Here is a 23700-nt window from a genome sequence, read left to right on the forward strand (position 1 = left end):
TCATTCAACCCCACCAAAAAATGGGGAGAAGAAATGATCAGAAATTTCCTCCAAGAAGAAATACAGATGGCCAAAATGCACATGAGAAAAAATGCTTGATATTGCTAATCATCAGGGAGATGCAAATCAAAACACCAATGAGATACCACCTCACACCACAGAAACTGGCGCACATTCAAAAGAACAAAAGCAAACGTGCAAATGTGGAAAAGAGGTATTCTCATTCATTGTTGGAGGTCCTGCCTTTTTGTAAAACAATATGGGCATTCCTCAAAAAACTAGAAATTGAACTTTCATATGATCCAGCAATACCACTTCTAGGTATATACCCCAGGAGAGCAAAAACACACTGCAGAAAATCCATCTGCACTTCTATGTTCTTTGCAGCACTATTCACAATAGCCAGAAACTGGAAACAACCCGAGTACTCTTTAACAAAGGATGGGTTAAAGAAACTATGGTACAACCACACAATGGAATACTACAGCTTTCAGGAAAAATAAACTCATGAAATTTGCTTATAAATGGATGGACATGGAGAGTATCATGCTTTGTAAAATGAGTTAGAACGAAAGGGCCATAGAATGGCTGCACTCAGTTACGGAGTATAAAAAACCATAACAGAGCCGGGGCCCGTGCTCGGCTCTGGCCGGCCGGGTTTTCGGCCCGGGTGCCCATGCCTCTGCAGAGCCGGTGGATGTGGAACGAGCGGGAACCAGAGACAGCTTTAGGAATTGGGGTTCCAGCAAGTGCTTGCACCCATGTATGGAGACTGTGAACTAACTTTGGCTACATGCTATTCCAGGAAGGGAAATGATTCATTTTCAAACTTAAATCTTCGCGGACTTAATTACTATAATACAGAAATTGTAAACCGCGCTGCCGCTACCGCGGCCGCGCGACATTTTATCTCTTCATTCTCATCAGTGGAAAACTTATTATCAAATATTTCCTGTTAATAGAGCTGTATTCTTAGGGGATAAATTCCAACAAAAATAGTGAGTCTGTTTTGAAACTCTAACAACAATAGTGAGTTATTTGTTGAAATCTGGAATGTAATCAAGGTAAAGAGAAAAGGAAGTGAAATTATCACTTACGTACGGGGTGGGTTGGGGGGTGAGGGGTGGGATGTATACTGTTTTTGTTTGTTTGTTTGTTTGTTTGTTTTGTTTTTGCTTTTGCTTTTGTTTTTATTGGTGGTGGAATATGGGCACTGGTGAAGGGATGGGTGTTTGAGCATTGTATAACTGAGATATAAGCCTGAGAACTTTGTAACATTCCACTTGGTGATTCAATAAAATAAATTAAAAAAAAAAACGTAACATGAGATTAATACCCAAGGACAGTACAAACAAAGGTTAAGAGGATTGGTTCATAGTTGGGAGCCTGCCTCAAGTGCTGGGGGGGGGGAAGCAGTTGAGATATAGAAAGGACCACTATGACAAAGATAGTTAGAAATGATCACTCTGAATAACTGCATGCTGAAAGTAGGTAAAGGAAAAAATGTGATAATCTCTCAGTATCTGTATTGAAAACCATAATGCCCAAAGAGGAAAGGGAGATAAAAAGATAGAGAGAGGAGAAAAGTGCCTGCCACAGAGACAGCTGGGTTGCGGAAGGGTACAGGGGCTGGAAGGGAAATGGGGGACATTGGTGATGGGAAATATACACTGGAGTATTGTAAGACAAACCCAATCATGAACAATTTTATCACAGTGTATGTCATGGCAATTCAATAATAAATAATTTTTTTTTTTTTTTGCTTTTTGGGTCACACCCGGCAATGCTCAGGGGTCACTCCTGGCTCTGCACTCAGGAATCACCCCTGGTGGTGCTCAGGGGACCATATGGGATGCTGGGATTTGAACCCGGGTCGGCCGCGTGCAAGGCAAACGCCCTCCCTACTGTGCTATCGCCCCAGCCCCCAATAAATAAATATTTTGATAGTTATTTTTATTTTATTTTTTATATTTAAAATATTTATTTATTTTTTAAATGATTGAATCACCATGGGATGCAGTTACAAAGTTTTCATGATTGAGTAATAATAAATAAATACTTTTTAAAAGAAAATATCATGGGAAACTCAAGCAAAAAAGAAAAAGAATTCTATATATCTTAGAAGGGCAGCAACCTCAGCACAGGGGCTCCAAACATTCTGCTATGTCCCCCAAACCTAGCAATAACATCACACTGGGGAGCAGTGGAGCTCTAACAGTTGGATTTGAAAAATACACAAATGTAAGTTCATGGGAAAACTCTTCAGACCATCAAGATTAACATCAAACAACGGAAAGTTTCCATGATTCCTGGACTCACTTTTTTTTCAAACATAGACAGGTTTAACTACTCAAAATCAAGATTGTGTGTGTGGGGGGGGTTGTTGTGGGTTGTGGACATATGCTCCAAAAGGAGATGGAGGGAAAATGTCTGCAGACCCACTGGGTCTGGCCCTGGAATGTTCTGGTCACCTATGCTAATGGGAGAGGGTAGAATTGGGGAGGATAGCAGTAATGGAAATGAATGTTGGTGAGTATCATACAGAAGACTTGTCAAAGCAAAACCTGGAAAATGTTACTGCTTGGGGCTCAAGCATGCCCTTGCTCAAACTGTTTTACTTTTGTATTTTTATATTTTTACCAAGTTTTATTTTTAATAAAATAAAATTATGAAAATATGAATCACAAACTTAATTAATTGTTGTATTTCTGACCTACATTTTCCCATCACTGATTCCTCCACCAGTATCAGTTTTCCTCCATCGGTGTTCCCAGGTTTCTTGTCCTCACATCACCCTTTCCCAAACCTAGCCAGATATCTTTTTTTTCTTTTTTATTGAATCACCATTTCAAAGCTTTTAGGTTTAAGTGTCAGTCATACAATGATCAAGCACCCATCCTTTCATCAGTGCACATGTTCCACCACCAAGAACCCCAGTACACCCCCCTCCAACCCACCCCTTCCCTGTGTGGCAGATGATTTTCACTTTACTCTCTCTTTACTTTGATTAATGATCCCAGAGGCACACAAAGAAATCTCAGAATGCAGCAGCTGCTGGCAGAGATGCTCCTGGACTGTGAACTAAGCTAAGGCCCTGTGCCGCCCCAGGAGGGAACGGGTTTTGTCCCTCAGCCTTTTCCCCTTTGTGGCAGCATGGCGACAGCCACCTTTCATAGCCACTGGACAGACAGGTAGGAGTTTGCAGTGATGGGGCGTGTGGGAAATCCAGCCAGATATCTTGACAGGAACATTTTAAGACTAAAATTAAACTTTGGGCCTCATGATTTCAGTGTTTTTAACTCTGTGGTTTGTATATTTATCTCTATCAACCCTTAATACCACTGAAGAATCAGAATCCCCTCAATTGCTACCCCTTTCATCCTCATGTATTTCTTCTCTTTTTCTCCATGACTCTATTACTTTCCATCTCCTCCCTACACTATGAGGTCAAGAGTGGTCTATGCATCCCACCTTAAAAACCATTGAATTCCTTGTCTAGTTAGTCTAAAATACAACATTTAAGTGATAACATCCTGTATTTATTCTTCTTCTGACTTTAACATAATATCTCCAGTTCCATACATGTTTCTGTAAGTTGCGGATTTCATCGTTCCTTACAACTACATAATATTCCACATAACACACCACATCTTCTGATCCTCTGATCTGTTCTGGATATCTAGGTTGATTCCAAATCTTAGCTATTATACTGAATGCTGCAATGAATACTGGTGCACATATATCCCTTTGAATGAATTCTTTTCTGTCCTGAGGGTAGAGACCAAAAGTGGAATTTATGAGTCTTATGGCAGCTCAATTTTAAGTTAACTGAGAAGTTTCCATACTGTTTCCCTTAGAGGTTGAACCAAACAACATTCCCACCAGTAGTGAATGAAAGCTCCCTCCCTTCACACCCCTGCAAATACAGATTCCCATTATTTTTGATATGCGTCAAAATATCACTAGTGTAAGCTGGTATCTCATTGTAATTTGATTTGAATGATGAACATTTTTTCATATGTCTGTTGGTCATGTATTGGTCCTTCTCAGAGAAGTTGTTGTTCATTTCCTCTTCCCATTTTTATAAGTTTTCTCGATTACTTTGTTGCTGATCTTTGTATCCTAGATATCAACACTTTACCTGATGTATTGACAGCAAATATTAATTTTAATTTTTCACATGTGGTTATCCAGTTTTGCCAGCACCATTTGTTAAAGAGGCTGTCTTTACTCCACTTTATATTCCAAAACCCTTGTCAAAAATTAGCTGACCATAAATTCAAGATTTTGCCTTGAATATTCTATTCTGATCCATTGGTCAGAACCTTATTCCAATATCAAGCCATTTTGATCACTATAGTTTTATAGTATTGTTACAATTTAGGTCATGAGAAACTCCTAGTTGTTGGGGACTGCTCAGGACCCTGAACAAAAGAGGGCCCCGAAACCTTCACCCTGGACAAACCGGGAATTCCATTACCAGCTTTGCTTGACCTGAGGTAGAGGTGCCCCTGTGACAAAGGAAACAGCCAAACTCAAGAGGTAAAAGTAGCCCAGGGCAGTTAACTAAGAGAGGCCATAAAGCCCTAAAGTAGAATACCTTCTCTGCACTAAATACCTTGTGCATTCCTCCTGCCAGATGCTCCTGCCAGATAGACCCTTGCCTTCCCCTCCCCACTATTTCTCAATCTACTCTTGAAGAATGTTGTAAGCCCACCTAATACACCCCGAACCTTTCCTTATTTGGTCTGATAAGACACTTCCCTGATGATTGACAAGTTATGTACCAACCCCCTGCTAAGAAAAGTATAAAGCCAGCGTGGCAGTTAATAAAGTTGCCCTTGATTGGTATGTGTCGTCTTGGGCCCCCTGTTTACTAACCTCACTAGTCTTATTTCAGATCGGGACCCTCACAGAATCCACCTAATTAGGAGCGCTTTCCACTGTTGTCTCTCCGCGGGCCAGAGAGATCTCCAGGGGAACGCGCACCTAGTTTCTTATTTACCTGTATTATTTTGACTATTTGGGGTCTTTTATTATTCCATACAAACTTTATTATGGACATTAAAAGTCCTTGAAGAATATCATCTGAGTTTGGATAGGATTTGCATTGAATTTTTTTTATTTTATTCTTTTATTGAATCACCATGTGGAAAGTTACAAAGCTTTCAGGTTTAAGTCTCAGTTATACAATGCTGAAACACCCATCCCTTCACCAGTGCACATATTCCACCACCAAGAATCATGGTATACCTCCCCCCTTCCCCCCACCTAGACAGCCCCCCACCCCACATGTGTAACTGGTAAATTTCACTTTACTTTCACTTTACTTTGATTACATTCAATATTTCAACAAAAAATTCACTATTTTTGATTTGGAGTTTCTCCTCACTAAAGTCGACCTGCTGAAAAGAAAGCATTTGGTAATTTGTTTTCCATTGCTGAGAATGAAGAGATATGAGGTCAGGAGGCCACACTAGGATTTGCATTGAATTTTATAGTAGTTTTGGTATGAAGGTCATTGTGACAATATAGATTCTTCCAATTCAAGAGGATGGGATCTATTTTCCATTCCCTAAGGTATTCTTCTACTTCTTTCTTAAGTGTTTTGAAGTATGATATAGATCTCCCACTTATTTTGTTAAGTTGATTCCTAGATACTTGATGTTCTTAGACATTATTTTGAATGGGATAGATTCTTTTATCTATTTCTCTCTGATTATTTGTATAAAAGAATGTGCCCATTTGAGTGTGTGTGTGTGTATTGACTTTGTAACTGGCCACTTTGTTGTGTTGGTTTATTGTTTCTAGATTTTGGGGGAAAGCACTCTTTTGGGTCTATATGTATTATATTATGTCATCTAAAATTATAGATAATTTGATTGTCTCTTTTCCAATTGGAACCCATTTGATTTCCTTTTATTAACTGATTGCTGTTGATAGAACTTCTAGTACAATGTTGAATAAGAGAGGATACAGTGGACATCCTTCCCTTGTACCTGATCTCAGTGGGAATATTTTCAGGGGTGTAGCACAGCAGGTAGGGCATTTGCCTTGCACATGGCCAACCCGGGTTTGATTCCTCCGTCCCTCTCAAAGAGCCTGGAAAGCTACATGGCGTATTCCACATGCCAAAAATAGTAATAAGTTTCACAGTGGAGATGTTACTGGTGCCTGCTTGAGCAAATCCATAAGCAATGGGATGACAGTGATACAGTGACAGTGAAACAGTGATCATTAAGAATAATAGCGGGGACTGGAGTGATAGCACAGTGGGTAGGGCGTTTGCCTTCCACGTGTCCGACCCAGGTTCAATTCCCAGCATCCCATATGGTCCCCTGAGCACCGCCATGGGTGATTCCTGAGTGCAGAGCCAGGAGTGACCCCTGTGCATCACCGGGTGTGACCCCCCCCCAAAAAAAAGAAGAAGAAGAATAGTTAGCTTTCCCAGGTGGCTGCCAAAGATGGCCGAGGGGTAGTTAGAAACAAGCACAGAGATCAGGAGAGCTAGATTCTGGAAGGATGGCTGAGCTTACACCTCGTGCTTGAAGGCCGAGACCATCTCCTGGGCCATTGTGGCCAAGCAAGTGCTGCTGGGCCAGAAGGTAGTGGTTGTCCGGTGTGAAGGCATCAACATTTCTGGAAATTTCTACAGAAATAAGTTGAAGTACCTAGCCTTCCATTGGAAGCGAATGACCACTAACCCCTTCGGTGACCCCTACCACTTCTGAGCTCCCAGCCGCATGTTTTGGTGGACAGTGAGAGGTATGCTGCCTTGGACCATCTCAAAGTGTTCCATGGGATCCCGGCCCCCCATGACAAGAAAAAGCGGATGGTGGTACCAGCTTCTCTGAAGGTGGTTCACCTGAAACCCATCCAGAATTTTGCCTATCTGGGGCGCCTGGCTCATGAGGGCAGCTAAAAATACCAGGCAGTGACAGCCACTCTTGAGAAGAGGAAGAAGGCCAAGATGCATTACCGTAAGAAAAAGCAGCTCAGGATGCTACGGAAACAAGCCAAAAAGAATGTGGAAAAGAAGATCACAAAATTCATAGATGTCCTCAAGGCCCAGGGCTCCTGGTCTGAGCGCAATAAACTTGACTATTGCTTCTCATGCAAAAAAAAAATAGTGTGGGCTTGTTATAGATTCCCTTTATTGAGGAAAGTCCCCTCCACTCCTATTTTGTTGAGTGTTTTTATCATGAATAGTTGTAGGATCTTGTCAAGTTTTCTTTGCTTTGATTGGTATGATCAAATTATTTTTTTCTTTCACTGATATGGTGCATTATGTTAATTGATTTCAATATGTTGGACCATACTTTCATTGCATCTTTCAGTAAATACAACTTATTCATGGTGCAGTTTTTTTTTATATTATTTTCTATTCAGTTTGCTAATATTTTGTTGAGGATTTTTGCATCAATGTTCCTCTAAATTTTTTCTTTTAGAAATATCTCTGTTTTGAGTAGTAGTGTAATGTTAGCTTGGTAAAAAGTGATAGAAGATTCCTCTTTCTTTGATAATTTGGGAGAGCTTAAGATTCAACTGATTGCATTAACTATTCTTTGAACATTTGATGAAACTCACCAGTAAACCCATCTGGACTGGGACCTTTTGTTTGCAGAGAGATTTTAATTACTGTTTCAATTTCCTTGCTCATAATTGGTCAGTTAAGATTTTCTATTTCCTTTTCATTCAGTTTTGGGATATTACATGCTCCTAAGAATCTGTCCATTTCTGATTCTCAAAAAATTAGAACTTGAGCTCCCATTTGACCCAGCAATACCACTTCTGGGAATATATCTCAGAGAGGCAAAAAGGTATAGTAGAAATGACATCTGCATTTGTATGTTCATTGAAGCACTGTTTACAATAGCCAAAATCTGGAAAAAAACAGAGTGCCCAAAAACAGATGACTGGTTGAAGAAGCTTTGGTACATCTACACAATGGAATACTATGCAGCTGTTAGAAAAGAACACAAAAGTTCATAAATTTGTAACTGTATATCACAGTGATTCTCTAATAAAAAAGTTTAAAAAAAAGAATCTATTTCTTCTAGGTTCTGCAACTCAACAGAGTTGTTTTTCATGGTAAGCTCTTGTGGTATCTTGGATTTCTGAGGATTCTGAGGGTAGTAATTTCTTCCCTTTCATTTCTGATCCCATTTACTTGAATACTTTATATTGTTTTCCTCATGAATCTATCCAAAAGTTTGCCTATCTTTTTTATTTGTTGATTAAATAACTTGATTCCTTGATTAAAGCTGATTTAGATGAATCAACTTATGGTTTCACTGAGTTTTATATTACTTTCTTGGTTTCTATATCACTGATTTCTGCTCTGGCTTTATGATTTCCTTTCTTCCCTGGTCTTTGGATTGATTTGTTATTGCTAGTACAGATGTTTGAGATACTCATTTAGATCATTGATTTTACTTTATTTTTTCTTTCCTAAAGTAGATTTGTATTGCTACAAGTTTCCCTCTAAGTATGGCTTTTGCTGTGTCACACAGATTTAGATAGCTTTGTTTTATGATTATCATTAGTCTCAAGGAAGTTGTAAACCTCTTCTTTGATTCCTTCTTTGATCCAGATACTATATAGCAGCATATTGTTTAGTCTCTAGGTGTAGAGTTTCTCCACATAGTTTTATGATTAATTTCTATCTCTGTGGCTTTGCGGTCTGACACAATACTTGGTGTGATTTTTATGTTTGTTAATTTATGAAGGTTTGTCTTATACCCTAATATGTGATCTATCCTGGAGAATGTTCTGTGAGCACTAGAAAAGAATTTTATATTTGACTTTTTGAGGATGTAAAGCCACATATATACCCACAGTCACAGCTCTTCTAGTTATCTATTTAGTGCTCTTATGCTTTTACTGACATTTTTCTAAGTGGTCTATCCAGTGGTAACAGTGCAGTGCTGGTCTCCCACTACTATTGTGTTTTCATCCATATGCTCTTTATGTTTGTATGAAAAAGTCTTAAAAACTTGCTGAACCTACATTTGGTATGTATATGTCAAAAAGTTAACATTTCTTAATCTATTGTCCCTTTAATCAATTTGTAGTATCTATCACTATTGCATTCTATATATTGAATGCTGTTTGGCCAGGAGCTACTTTACCACCTGGGTGGTCTTCTATGGGCAAAAGAAGGCCAAATAGAGGCCAGACTGGTTGGTGATCAATTGCTATTTATTCCAATCTCCAGCTTCACTTTCTACCTCGAAAAATAGTCTCTCCCTATCTCATATTCCTGTTTAACCTCACCCCATCTCATAGCCCTCATTCTCTGTACCAATCCCCCAGAGTTCAGGGTAGCAATTACACATAGGTGAGGTAGCACACAATCAACGTATGAAAAGCCCTTCCTTCCAGGGAAGCTCTTCTAGGAGAGAATCTCACTCTGCAGGAGATCTGGTAAAGGGCAGAATCTCATCTAAGGGCATATTTCTCCTTTCCTTAGTCTAAGTCCATTTAAACAGTCATCTTAAATTTACTTCTTAATGATATTTTTAGTCATTTTGTATGGACACAGTAACAGATATATTAAGCTTAAAGGCTGGCTCTTCTGGGGACATCTCCCTATAGATCCCAGACTACAGTCCCCTGGCCAGATTAGTCTTTCTAACCCCAGCAGAGAGTCTCTTGTCCGCATGCCTGGCTGTCTTCCCCAGGGCCCCTCAGAGGGGCTGGGCTCCAGCTTCCCTCCCTCTTTGAGTCATGACAGAATTGTTTACAGTCATGATGTTAACTTACTATAACACGCCACGAGCAGACCTCCTGGCGGCTAAAGACCACCGGAACCTAGCCACAGCCATGCTCAAGGCCCCTCTCCACACCTTCAAACAAGCCTCATGCATGAAGGTACCAGCAGAGGAACGCAGGTGTGTGTAATCCCATCAACGGCCAACATCCAGAGACTTCAAAGCAAGCTCCCAGAAGCACATGGCTGCATAGTGGCTGGGCGAAATCTTATAACCTACTTCTCCCTCTGGGAGAAACTAGCAAGCTACTGAGAGTTTCCTGCCCACATGGGACAGCTTCTCAAGCTTCCCATGGTGTATTCATATGCTAAAGCCAGTAACAAGCTGGATCTCATTTTCCTGACCCTGAAAGAGCCTCTAATGTGGCATCTTTGGAAAGGCCGAGTGGAAAGAGGCTTCTAAAATCTCAGGGATAGGACGAATGGAGAGGTTACTGAGCCTGCTGGAGAAAATCCACTGTATAAAAATTAAAAGAAAAGGCGCGGGCGAGGGAAGGAATGCCTCACCGCACCGAGCCAGGCACAGGGCCTAGGGCAGCAGCTGTCTCTCCCGCCACCCGAGTTCGGTAGCCTCCAGCCACTTCCCCCACCCCGGGGAGGTTGATGGCAAAGATGTGGCAGGCGAAGGGAGGAACGGAGCCATGATGGTTGGTCTCACTTGCAGTTTATTCCAATCTTCTCTCTATACACTCTCCCCGACCTCTCTACACCTTTCTGCCTCTATACACTTTCCACCTCTGTACACTTTCCACCCCCTCACCTTCTCTCCAAACCCCTTTTATTGATCATGGCCCTTCCAAAGGGCGCAATACATTGACGTCACCAAAGGCACCAAAAGATCTTACAGGAAGAACGTTGAGACAACATAATTCTCTTGTATCTGCAGGCCGTTAATCTAGGCCCCTGGAAAGAAGATACAAAACCAAAACCTAAGCCTTCTTTGGGCTGAAAGCACTCGGATTTACATCCCAAAGACCAGGCTGGGCTGCAGCCTGGAATCTACAATGTCAAATCAAACCTGGCTAGCACCTTAGATCTGCGGGGTCAAAGATCAGCTAGGTTTCTGTGACAAAAGGTTTCTGTGACAAAACTCCAGAAGGCAGCTGGAAAAGGGGAAATATTCCAACAATCCACGATCAACAAGATTTCATGATTCGTGATTCGTGAACCCCAGCAGGGTCCTTGTCTAGTCATTTCTCTTTGAGTCATGACAGAATTTGTTTACAGTCATGATGTTAACTTACTATAAATTTTATAGCACTTGGCCTGTCCCATTTTGATGCTAGGGTAGATTACAGCTTGCCCTGGGTTCATCCAGTCCCTTCATCAAGACCCTTCATTTGGGGCAGGAACTAAGAGCAACTGAGACTTAAGTTGAGTAAATATGACAGATGTCCAGAAGAAAGTATTATCCAGAATCTTATAAACTCCCAAGTTATAGAAGCATAGCATTTACCGTCTTCCTGTGTCTATACCAAAGGAACATTGCTCTAAAGTAAACTATGCAAAGGACATAAGGGAAAGAGAAAAACAATATTTCACTCACATATACAAAATACAGAGTCCTAGAAGAATCTGACTTATAAGGCACAGATTCTGATTTGGGGATCACTGTATCACTGTCATTTTATTCATCAATTTGCTCGAGCGGGCACCAGTAATGTCTCCATTAATCCCTGTCGAGTGATAGTGTAACCCAGTGGTGTACTGGGGGCTCTTCAGGATCAGGGGAATGAGGACCGTCGTTGTTACTGTTTTTGGCTTATCGAGTACGCCACGGGTAGCTTGCCAAGCTCTGCCATGTGGGCAGGATACTCTTGGTAGCTTGCTAAGCTCTCTGAGAGGAATGGAGGTTTTGGGGGCCACCTCTAATCACCTTTACAGGTGTTCCCAGTCTACTGAATGTAAGCTTTTGGTTGACTGGCATGTTATAACAATCTGCACACTGACAAACACACACCTGTGTACATCTTTGGGCAACACCTGGACATCTGCGGCCTCAGATTGATCTCCTTGAAGTTGATGGAGTGTGCTCAGAGGCTGTTGAGCACTGGGCAGAGCAAAACCCTATCACAGAGGGTCTGTGCCAGGTCCCAGGTCACCTGGTGGTTGGCTGACAGCACCCCACAGTGGATGAGCCACTGTGTGCACTGCCACCATGGCTCTATGTCCCATGGCGCTGTGACTTGGCCTGGCCAGGGCAGGTGGCCACTGCAGTTTCTCTGTGCCCCGAAGACAGCATTCTGTCCTAATGTTGCAAAACAGCCGGCGATGTCCATCAGGAATCATGCATGGAGTTCCAGCAAGGATCACACGTAGAGTTCCATGCTTGGCATGGTGAGCCACATGTTGACTAAGATGAGATGGTGAGCCGGGCTCAGGAGAGCGTGAGGGGTTCAGGCGGCATTGGGTCCATCTTGCCTCCAATCAAATATGGTGTGGTAATTATAGAAAATGAGTAGGGAGAGTCTTATGATGTTTAGGAATATGTTCACTCATACATGGAGCTCGGCCCGAGTGTGTGGAAAGCGGCCTGGAGCATGGCAGCATGGGTTGTGGGTTTTTTGGGGTGGGGAGGGCTCTTACCTGCCCCCGTCTGGGGTGACCCAAGTGAAAACAGCCTGAGTCCAGTGGCATAGTTATGGGGGCCTCATTTTATGCTCCCTCCCAAGAGAAACAGCTGTGATTTCGATTTGGGAATATAAGTGAATTAACAGATAGGGGAAGCAGAGCACAAAGAAATGAGAGGTTAAAGTTAAACACAGAGGAGTGGGAGTGCCTTGGGAGCACTGTGATGGGTGTGACTCAATACACCTAAGGTCCTTTAAGCAAGGAGAAAGGATGAAGGAGAAAGGACAAACCAATATTATCATACACTGTTATCCATTAGGTTACCTTAATTCTCTTCCATTCTTGTGCTTCTCTTTTTTCTTTTGGCAGTTCCTTATCAATGATACCTTGTATTTTGTCTTTGTTAGTCTATAATGGTTCTCTACCTGTGCAGTTCTTCTACTGTGGCTTGACATTTGTTCTTTAGTTCCTACAGTTAATTAAATAGAATATGTCATCCTCTGTATAAGTTCTTCTTTAAGTTAGTTGAATTTCTCATCTAATGATAGCTTAATTTTATTGACTAGAGCTTGCTTAACTTCAATTGCCAATGCAGTGAGTGTTGATTCCAGGTCCTCCTGACTAGACTCAAGCATTTTAATGGACTTGAAGATTTGCTTAAGTTTCTATCTCTGTCTGACACAACAATTGGGTTCTTTAGTTTCTCCCATTGCTCTTTGAGTGTTATGTGAGTTATGTTGGAAGTTCAGGTTTCCATTTACTTAAGAACTGATCTGTTCCATCAGTTATACCAGAGGATTACAGATAATACCTCTGCTGCTCAGATTATTTCCTTTACCATGTTATTAGAGTATGACAAGGGAGTTTTGAACTAGTGAGTCCACTTAGTTTATGATATATAACTGAGTATGGTTGTTGCATCCACTGGTTTTAATATAAAGTGCATCTATATGGCTGGGGTTTGGAGAATTGCAGATGACATCAGATACTGTGGCTCCCTGATCTAAGGGCATAGGGTGAGTCTTAAGGATCCCCTGACTGTCCTAGACTCAAGGCTGTATCTCCTCCAACTGACTTTAAACTCCAAGTTTTCAAGCCATATCCCTCTCCTTTTTGTCTGAGGACAGGGCTTGGGAACTTGCAATTTCTGATCTATAAAATGGCACAGATGGGAGATATTGAGGACGTGGCTCAGCAGTTGGTGAAACTCAGTGCCTTGCATGTACAAGGATCTGAGTTTGGTACTGAATTCTTCATGTCCCCCTACCATGTAGGATAACATTGGTTAATCCTTCCGCCTTTGTCCAAGGAGTTTAGGTTTATTGGGTTACACATATTAAAGTCCCGAGACACTCCCATTCCCCAGATGTTTATGTTTAGCCTCTTCTCTGTGCTCTGCTTCCCCTCTCTGTTAATTACCTATATCCCCAAATCAGACCCTGTGACTTGTAAGGTCAGATTCTTCTAAGGACTCTGGATTTTGTATATGCAAGTATATTGCTTCTCTCTTTCCCTTATATCCTTTGCATACTCCTTTTTGTATAGACACAGAAAGACAGTTAATGCTATGTTTAGCGACCAGCTAAACATTTAAAACAACTCCTAACAAACTTTAAGGAGGACATCACTAGCACCACAATAGTAGTTGGAGACTTCAACACCGCCTTATCACCTCTGGATAGACAAGATATGGATGCCCACTCTCACAATCTCTGTTCAACATAGTACTGGAAGTACTCGCAATAGCAATTAGGCAAGAAAAAGACATTAAGGGTATACAGATAGGAAAGGAAGAAATCAAGCTCTCACTATTTGCAGATGACATGATTCTATACCTAGAGAATCCTAAAACCTCCACAAAGAAACTCCTAGAAACAATAGACTTGTACAGCAATGTTGCAGGCTATAAAATCAATACCCAAAAATCCATGGCCTTCCTATACGCAAATAGCAAGTCAGAGGAAAGTGACATTAAAAAAAATCCCATTCACAATTGTGCCCCAGAAGATCAAGTACCTAGGAATCAGCCTAACTAAGGAAGTAAAGAATCTCTACATGGAAAACTGCAATACACTACTCAACAAAATAAAAGAGGACACGAGGAAATGGAAACATATTCCCTTAAGGAAGACTTAACATTGTCAAAATGGCAATACTCCCCAAAGCACTATACAGATTCAATGAGATCCCTATAAGAATACCTATGAAATTCTTCAAAGAAATTGATCAAACACTCCTGAAATTCCTATGGAACAATAAACGACCAAGAATAGCTAAAGCAATTCTTGGGGAAAAGGCGATGGGAAGCATCACCCTCCCCAGCTTCAAACTTTACTACAAAGCAGTAACAATTAAAACATCATGGTACTAGAACAGAGGCAGAGTCACCGATCAATAGAACTGGGTGGAATATCCCTACATACAACCCAAGTATATGATCATCTGATCCTTGTAAGGAAGCAAGAAATGTGAAGTGAAACAAGGAAAGTCTCTTCAACAAATGGTGCTGGCACAACTAAACAACCACATGCAAAAAAATGGGCTTAGACCTTGTCCTAACACCATGCACAAGAGTCAGATCAAAATGGATTAAAGACCTCAACATCAGACCACAAACCATAAGGTACATTAAAGACAAGGTTGGCAAAACCCTCCACGATATTGACGATAAATGTATCTTCAAAGATGACATGCCACTGACTGACCAAGTGGAAACAGAGATAAACAAATGGGACTATATTAAACTAAGAAGCTTCTGCACTGCAAAAGATACAGTGATCAGAATACGAAGGCAATCTACAGAATGGGAAATGATATTCACCCAATACCCAACCGATAAGGGGTTGATATCAAGGGTATGGAAAGCACTGGTTGGGGCTGGAGTGATAGCACAGCAGGTAGGGCGTTTGCCTTGCACGCGGCCGACCCAGGTTCAAATTCCAGCATCCCATATGGTCCCCGGAGCACCGCCAGGGGTGATTCCTGAGTGCATGAACCAGGAGTGACCCCTGTGCATTGCCGGGTGTGACCCAAAAAGCAAAAAAAAAAAAAAAAGAAAGCACTGGTTGACCTCCAGATAAACAACAGATCAGAAACTTCATAGACTCAAAACCATGGTTACACGAACAACTGAATGAACTACTTTAAGACAAGACAGGACCCTGGCGCCAAGATGTGATCCCGGGGGCCGTATGTGTGTGCGGCCTCTTTAGCTGCACGAGCGTGACTCCAGACGCTAGCTAAAGTTTTTGGCATGGGCAGCTCCTCGCAGAATGTCTCCATACTGAGAACTATGCCGTGGCCCATGCCTGCCCAGGAGGGGAAAGGTATTTCTCTCTCTCGCCTCTTCCTTGCCGGGGGTGAAGGGCATGGTGACTGCCACATTATGATGACTACAGATGGGATTTACAAACTGCACTAATAGGACGCAAGGGTGCTCTTGGGAAGGTGGGTGGCACCGGCCCCACCTGCCGCCAAGATGTGATCCGGGGGTCCGCACGTGTGTGCGGCCTCTTTGCAGCTGCACAAGCTGACTCCAGACGCCAGATAAAGTTTTTGGCATGGGAAGCTCCTCGCAGAATGTCTCCAGACTGAAAACTAAGCCGTGGCCCATGCCCGCCCAGGAGGGGAAAGGTATTTCTCTCTCCCTTGCCTCTTCCTTGCCGGGGGTGAAGGGCATGGTGACTGCCATATTATGACGACCACAGATGGGGTTTACAAGCTTGCAATGATCCAATATCTGGAAGAAATCTCCCTGGACTTAGTTGCTAAAATACAGAAATCCAAAACCACGTGGCCACCACCACGCGACCTCTTATTTGTTCACAACAGGTCTGACTCTAGTGGGGTACTCCTAACAATAATAATGAGGTTTGTGTTAAAATATTGAATGTAACCAATGTAAATAGAAAGTAAAGTGAAATTTATCAGTTACAAGGCGGGGTGTGTTGGGGGAACAGGATGGGAGGTGTACTGTGGGTTTTTTTTTTGGTCGTGGGATGTGGGCACTGGTGAAAGGATGGTTGTTTCAGCATTGTATAACTGAGACTTAAGCCTGAAAGCATTGTAATTTTCCACATGGTGATTCAATAAAATAAAATGCTTAAAAAAAAGACAAGACAGGACCCTCTAATACACCAAACTTCACAAAAAAATGGAACAAAACCCCATAACAATAATCTCTTTCAACATCATTGGGTTAAATGCACCAATTAAAAGACACAGAGTGGCAGGATGGATTAGAAAATTAAATCCAACATTCTGCTCCCTGCAAGAAACACATCTCAACAGTCAGAGCAAACACAGGTTCAAAATCAAAGCCTGGAAAACAATCCTACAGGCAAACAAGCCCCACAAAAAAAAAGCTGGTGTAGCCATCTTAGTAGAAGACCACATTGATTTCAGACTGAAAAAGGTCACAAGAGACAGTGAAGGTCATTTCTTATTGATAAAGGAATCTGTACAACAGGAAGAACTAACAATACTAAATATGTATACACCTAATGAAGGACCAGCAAAGTACTTAAAACAACTACTCATAGACTTGAAGAAAGACATCGATAGCCACACAATACTAGTGGGAGACTTCAACACCGCTTTATCAACTCTTGATAGATCAACCAGACTCAAGCTTAGCAAGGACATACAGCATTTGAGGGAAGAAATGGAATAAAGAGATTTAGTAGATATATACTGGACACTTCATCCTCAAAAAGCTGAATATACATTCTTATCAAGTGTGCATGGTACATTCTCCAAGATAGACCACATGCTGAGCCACAAAACATACTCCATAAATTTAAGAAGATAGAAATTGTATCAACTATCAATTGTATCAACTTCTCAGACCACGATGCGCTGAGATTAGAAATAAATCACACACACAAACAGAAAATGAAATCAAACACTTGGAAATTAAGCAGCTCACTATTGGACAATGAGAGGCTTAGAAAGTAAATCAAAGAACAAATCAAAAGATTCCTGGAAATAAACGACAATATGGACATGAGTTATGAAAACCTATGGGACAGAGCAAAAGTTGTGTTAAGAGGAAAGTTCATAGCTCTACAAGCATTCCTCAGGAAGGAGGAGCGAGCCCACATAAGTAATCTAACCTTACAGCTTAAGAGCTTAGAGAATGACCAATAAAAGGAGATCAATCCAACAGGAGGAAGGAAATAATAAAACTCAGAGCAGAAATTAATGAGGTGGAAACCAGAAAAAAGAATCCGAAAGATCAATGAAACAAAGACCTGGTTCTTTGAGAAAATAAGCAAGATCAATAAACCTCTAGCAAGACTCACAGAAAAAGGGAGAGAGAAAACCGTAATAAACAGAATTAGAAATAAAAAAGGGACATTACAACAGAAACTACAGAGATTCAAAGGATCCTCAGAGATTACTTTGAGAATCTTTACACCACGAAACATGAAAACCTCGAGGAAATGGATAAATTTCTAGACTCCTATAGCCTCACAAAGCTGAACCAAGAAGACCTGGAATACTTGTACAGACCCATCACCATCAAAGAAATTGAAATGTTAATAAAAAGTCTCTCCAAGCACAAAAGTCTGGCTCAGATGGGTTTACTAGTGAATTCTTACAAACTTTTAAAGAGGACTTACTTCCTGCTGCCACCCAATCATCGGACGTTTAGCTGCCACCCGGCCCCGAGTCCCGCGACCCCCGTCTTCCCGCCTGGCTCCCTAATACCAGCCCACTCCTCAGGTAATCAGGCCACTCCCAGCCACGCCTCCCGCACCCCCACCCCGTTCCCACGCGGCTGCCCGGACATCAGTCGTTTGGCAGGCAGCCGCCCAGACCCGCATCCCGCAACCATGGACTTCCCGCCTGGCTCCCTAATACCAGCCCTCTCCTCAGGTAATCAGGCCACTCCCAGCCACACCTCTCTGGATCCCCCCACCACGAAGATACTGAGGGCGTGACCTGTATCACAGTGTGCATGGTCTCACAGGGGGTGTGGCTTCAGGCTGCAGTTATTATTTTTTACCTTAGCACAATAAGCATAGTCTTTTTCTTTGAAAATCGCTTTAGCCATCTCAATCACTTATGCTATTGCCCATTAGCTTACTTCAACTTTAGAAAAACTATCAGTGAATAAGAGAAGCTTAGCAAAAGCTTCATAAAGAGAACTTAGTCTTAAGAATCCAGTAGAACCCCCACATCAATCAGGAAATAACTCCTGAGTTTAAGGAAGACCTCTAGAATAGGAACAAGGCTGCCATCAGCAAAAGCACAAACAGAGCCCTCCTTCCCCCAGCAAGAGGGAATAGGAATAAACAACTACAAAGTTCCAACTCTATACTTCCATAACAACATGAAGAAGCAGCGAAAATCCCCTCCACGAAGTGAGGGAGAAGAAAAGATTCCAGAAACCCCAACAGGTGCTACTCACATCTACGACCTCTCAGATAAAGAATTCAGAGAGGAAATCTGGAGGAGAGTCGACGTACCCAAGCAACCATGGAACAGACATCCAATAAATTAAGGTAGGATATGAATAAAGCACTGGAATGGTCTACCAAAAAAAATGCAGGAAGAAATTAGAGGAGAAATTTTAAAGCTACGAACAGAAGTCACACAAATAAAGGAATCGGTAGATGAATTAAAAATCTCACTAGATACCCTCAACAGTAGAATGACTACAGCCGAAGACAGAATCAGCGACCTTGAAGATGAGCTGCAGAAAGCTTACAGACAACAACAAATAATGGCGAAAGATCTCAAAATGGCTATAGATAGAATCAGAGTCCTTGGGGATGACTTCAAGAGGAACAACATAAGAATCATTGGAGTACCAGAAGCACAGGGAAGTAACCGCAGTGAAAAAAACACAGTCAAAGACATCATTGCTAAGAAATTCCCAGAGCTGGAGAAGGCAGGCATCCAGATACAAGGAATCCGAAGAGTGACAACAAAAAGAGACCCAAATAAAAATACTCCTAGGCATATCATAGTCAGAATGATGGATGCTGTGGATAGAGACACAATTCTGCAAGCAGCAAGTCAAAGAAGGAAATCACATACAAAGGAGCACCCCTAAGATTTACAGCAGACCTGTCAGAGGAAACCCTCCGAGCCTGAAGACAATGGTGGGATATAGTGAAAAAATTCAACAAAATGAACGCCTCAGCAAGAATACTTTATCCAGCTAAACTCTCACGCAAACTCGAAGGAACAATATGCTATTTCTCGGATAAACAACAGTTCAGTAACTTCATAGACTCAAAACTAAACTTAAAAGAATGTCTAAAGAGGCTACTGTAAGACAAGAAGGAACCCGATAAGAACAACAAACCCCACAGAAAGATGACACAAAACACCATCACAATAATCTCTCTCAATGCTAATGGCATAAATTCACCTATCGAAAGACACAGAGTGGCAAAATAGATCTGGAAATTAAAACCAACATTCTGCTGCCTGCAAGAAACACACCTGAACAAACAGAGTAAAGACAGACTCAAAGTCAAAGGATGGAAAACAATCCTGCAAACAAACAACTCCCTTAAAAAAGCTGGAGTGGCATCTAGTATCCCACAACATAGATTTCAGTTTGAAAAAGATTAGAAGGGACAGGGAAGGTTATTTTCTATGTATCAAGGGATATGTACAATAAGAGGAAATCACACTCTTAAACGTATACACACCTAATGAATGACCAGCTAAATATTTAAAACAACTGCTAACAGACTTTAAAGAGGACATCACTAACAGCACAATAGTAGTCGGAGACTTTAATACCACATTATCACCTCTGGATAGATCAACAAGAAAAAAACTCAGCAAGGAAACACTGACTCTGAAAGAAGAAATTGAAGAGAGGCCTAATAGACCTATACAGGGCTTTACACAACCCCCCCAAAAAATACACATTCTTTTCCAGTGCACACGGAACATTTTCTAAAATAGACCATGTACTGGGACCCAGAACATGGTCAATAGAATCGGAAAAATAGAAATTGTATCAACCATCTTTTCAGACCACGATGATGAAGATAGAAGCTAACCACACACCGACCCGGAGAACCAAATCCAACACTGGAAATTAAACAACTCAATGTTGAACAATGAGTGGGTCAGGAAGGAAATCAAGGAAGAAATCAAAAGATACTTAGAAACAAATGAGAACCAGGACACCAGCTACCAAAACATATGGGACGCAGCTAAGGCGGTGTTAAGAGGAAAATTTATAGCTCTCCAAGCATTCCTCAGGAAGGAAGAAAGGGCCCACATAGATAGATTGACTTCACAACTCAAGACCTTAGAAAAGGACCAGAAAAAAGAACTCAAACCAGACCGAAGGAAAGAAATAATAAAAATTAGAGCAGTAATTAATGACATCGAAACCAAAAAAAAACAATCCGAAAGATCAATGAAACGAAGAGCTGGTTCTTCGAGAAAATAAATGAGATTGATAAACCGCTAGCTAGATTCACAAAGAAAGAGAGAGATAACCCTAATAAATTGAATCAGAAATTAAAAGGGGGACAAAATAACAAAAACCAGTGAGATTCAAAAAATTATTAGAGATTATTTGAAGGTCAAAAAAAGAGCCTAAAAGAAATGGATGAATTCCTTGATTCCTACAATCTCCCAACACTGAACAAAGAAGACTTGGAATGCCTGAATAGACCCATTAATATTAAGGAAATTGAAACTGTAATCAAAAATCTCCCCAAAAACAAAAGCCCCGGCCCAGATGGATTCACTGGCGAATTCTTCCCAACATTTAAAGAAGACCTGTTGCCAGTTCTTCTCAAGCTTTTCCAGGAAATTGAAAAAACAGGAACTCTCCCAAACAGTTTCTATGAAGCACACATCTCCCTAATACCAAAAACAAACAAAGACACCACTAAGAAAGAAAATTATAGACCAATATCCCTGATGAACAATACGAAGATCCTCAACAAAATATTAGCAAATAGGACCCAACAACTCATCAAGAAGATCATACATCATGACCAAGTGGGATTCATCCTGGAAATGCAAGGATGGTTTAACATTCGGAAATCAATCAACATAATCCATCATATCAACAAAAGTAAAGATAAAAACCATATGATCATATCAATAGATGCAGAGAAAGCATTTGACAAGATCCAACATCCGTTCATGATGAAAACCCTCACCAAATGGATTTGGGGGGAACTTTCCTCAAGATAGTCGAAGCCATCTACCACAAACCTATGGCAAGCATTATCCTCAATGGGGAAAAACTGAGAGCCTTTTCTCTAAGATCAGGCACAAGACAAGGATGCCCACTCTCACCACTTCTCTTCAATATAATACTGAAGTACTTGCGATAGCTGTTAGACAAGAAAAAGAGATTAAGGGCATCCAGATAGGAAAGGAAGAAATCAAACTCTCACTATTTGCAGATGGTATGATACTATATCTGAAGAAGCCTAAAGCCTCTACTAAGAAACTCTTAGAAACAATAGACCTATACAGTAAAGTTGCAGGCTAAAACATCAATACCCAAAAATCCATGGGCTTCCTATATACAAGCAATGAGGTAGAGGAAAGGGACATGAAAAAAGCAATCCCATTCACATTCGTTCCCCAGAAAATCAAGTACCTTGGAATCAGCTTAACCAAGGAAGTAAAAGACCTCTATAAAGAAAACTATAAAATGCTACTCTATGAAATAAAGGAGGACATGAGGAAATGGAAACATATACCATGCTCATGGATAGGGAGAATCAATATTGTCAAAATGGCAATACTCCCCAATCCCTATAAGGATACCCATGACATTCTTCAAAGAAATGGATCAAGGAATCCTAAAATTCATATGGAACAACAAACGCCCACGGATAGCTAAAACAAATGTCCATGGATAGCTTGGGAAAAGACGATGGGAGGCATCACCCTTCCCAAACTCAAACTTTGCTACAAGCGGTAACAATTAAAACAGCATTGTACTGGAACAAAGGCAGACCCGCAGACCAATGGAACAGGGTGGAATATCCCTACACACAACCGCAAATATATGACCATCTAATCTTTTATAAGGGAGCAAGAAATGTGAAGTGGAGCAAGGAAAGCCTCTTTAACAAATGGTGCTGGCACAACTGGACAACCACATGCAAAAGAATGGGCTTAGACCTCGACCTGACACCATGCACAAAAATCAGATCAAAATGGACTAAAGACCTCAACATCAGACCACAAACCATAAGGTACATTGAAGACAAGGTCGGCAAAATCCTCCACGATATTGAAGATAAAGGTATCTTCAAAGATGACGTGCAACTGGCCAACCAAGTGAAAACAGAGATCAACAAATGGGACTACCTTAAACTAAAAAGCTTCTGCACCTCAAGAGATACAATGACCAGAATACAAAAACAATCTACAGAATGGGAAAGGATATTTACACAATACCCATATAATAAGGGTTTGATATCAAGAGTATATAAAGTTCTGGTTGAACTCTACAAGAAGAAAACACCCAACTCCATCAGAAAATGGGGCGAAGAAATGAACAGAAACTTTCCCAAGGAAGAGATACGAATGGCCAAAGGCACATGAAAAAGTGTTCTACATCACTAATCATCAGGGAGATGCATATGAAAACAACCATGAGATACCACCTCACACCACAGAGACTAGCACACATCCAAAAGAACAAAAGCAACCGCTGTTGAAGAGGATGTGGGGAGAAAGGGACCCTTCTACACTGCTGGTGGGAATGCCGACTGTTTCAGCCCTTTTGGAAAACAATATGGACGATTCTCAAAAAACTAGAGGTTGAGCTCCCATTTGACCCAGCAATACCACTGCTGGGAATATATCCCAGAGAAGCAAAAAAGTATAGTCGAAATGACATCTGCACTTATATGTTCATTGCAGCACTGTTTACAATAGCCAGAATCTGGAAAAAACCCGAATGCCTTAGAACAGACGACTGGTTGAAGAAACTTTGGTACATCTCTACAATGGAATACTATGCAGCTGTTAGAAAAAATGAGGTCATGAATTTTGCATATAAGTGGATCAGCATGGAAAGTATCATGTCAAGTGAAATGAGTCAGAAAGAAAGAGACAGACATAGAAAGATTGCACTCATCTGTGGAATATAGAATAACAGAGTAGGAGACTAACACCCAAGAATAGTAGAAATAAGTACCAGGAGGTTTACTCCATGGCTTGGACGCTGGCCCCACATTCTGCGGAGAAGGCAACTCAGTTTGAGAAGGGAACACCAAGTAAAATGTGGTTGGAAGCCATGCGGGGGAAGGGTGATGCGTGCTGAATGTAGACTAGAGACTGAACACAATGGCCATTCAACATCTTTATTGCAAACCACAACACCTAATTAGAGAGAGAGA

General features: G+C 41.3%; 1 pseudogene; it reads left to right on the top strand.

Moving 5' to 3' along the window:
- The first annotated feature begins 3153 nt into the window (after window positions 1-3153).
- Window positions 3154-13622, top strand: LOC101558206 (60S ribosomal protein L13a-like; annotated as a pseudogene).
- Window positions 13623-23700: the final 10078 nt, after the last annotated feature.

The sequence above is a fragment of the Sorex araneus genome, chromosome 7 (assembly GCF_027595985.1).
Source record: "Sorex araneus isolate mSorAra2 chromosome 7, mSorAra2.pri, whole genome shotgun sequence".
Lineage (NCBI taxonomy): Eukaryota > Metazoa > Chordata > Mammalia > Eulipotyphla > Soricidae > Sorex > Sorex araneus.